General features: G+C 40.8%; 1 pseudogene; it reads right to left on the bottom strand.

Moving 5' to 3' along the window:
* Positions 1-680: 680 nt before the first annotated feature.
* On the bottom strand, positions 681-883 carry LOC108768598 (uncharacterized; annotated as a pseudogene).
* Between the last annotated feature and the right edge of the window lie 385 nt (positions 884-1,268).

Below are 1,268 nucleotides of genomic sequence, written 5' to 3'. Positions count from 1 at the left end.
AAAAATCGCGATGCATTGCGCCGTTGCTAAGTAGTGCACATAATATGATATAAAATAAAAAATCAATTTTAACGTACGAATTGCGCGTGTTTATTTTCGCACCTATTATTTTCCCTTTTTCTTTTTTCTTTTTTTCTTTTTTTCTTATACATACGTTTATACGTTCATACATACACACCCACACACACATATGATTCGTAACACGACGCGTTAAGAGGAGCGTCCGCAGATGTTTACATAAACTAAGTGTGAGAGCGCGTCGAGGTTTAGAATGGATGGATGGATGGAAGGAAAGCAAAGAAAATACATATATATTTGATGTGAACGACAAAATTTTTTTATTCACATATAATTACACTCGGTTTTTTCATGTGTATTAAACACTAAAGCCAATAGCTCGCAATCGACGAGCTGATGCTTGTTAAAGATGTTGCTATCACCTATAGCGTCTTCGGACGCGATGTTGGAGAATCGCGTATACTTGACATCAACCGTATCAACTAATCGTTCGAACGTTACGGCGATACATCCATCAAACGCAAACATTCGGCGTAGCGTCGTTTCGGTCATCGTAATGCGTACGGATGAAGAATCCAAGCGCACGAGCGTGACATCGTTCATCGCGCACACTCTAACGGTTAGCGGTCCAACGCTTATGAAATTGTCTTTGTGTTCGTTTCGCAGCATCTTGTAAATATTACATCGCTGCTCGTAGAGACCCTTCCACGTCTCGAGGGACAGCCACAGTTCGTGTCCGCGATTGTCTCCCAGGGCGATCTCCACGTAACTCGGCGGGCCAACGTTGATTCCAATTTCCAAATACTTGTATCCCGTATTCAAGTTGTAACGCCTGCTTAGCAAACGCACCGCGCGATGCTCCATACTGTGTACATATATAATATTGAAAAAACGTTATTGTATAAGAAACGTTTTTTTTTTTTGCGTATAGATCGTAAAACTTACGTGTTACTGCAGTCTTTCTTCGTTTCGTACGATGTATTGCTCTCTTTGGCGAAGTACATTTTGTCGACCGTCCGTACAAGTGGATATCGACTGATTCTACCCGCGTAAATTGCAGAGTATATGGTAAAACTTTTAGAATTGAAGAGGGGGTAACCCCTCCCCTTTTTCCAAGAATTGCGAACATGTCGCAACACGTTTTATCGCGTTTTTTTTTTCTATGTATTTTCTTTGTTCGCGAGTTTTATCAATGTTTATACGTTATGGCTTATATGACGACGACGACGGTGACGACTTTGATGCTTTTT

This window comes from Trachymyrmex cornetzi, unplaced genomic scaffold, assembly GCF_001594075.2.
Source record: "Trachymyrmex cornetzi isolate Tcor2-1 unplaced genomic scaffold, Tcor1.1 scaffold811, whole genome shotgun sequence".
Taxonomy (NCBI): Eukaryota; Metazoa; Arthropoda; class Insecta; order Hymenoptera; family Formicidae; genus Trachymyrmex; species Trachymyrmex cornetzi.
Note: the sequence above shows the minus strand (reverse complement) of the source record. Positions and strands in the feature narration are given on the sequence as shown.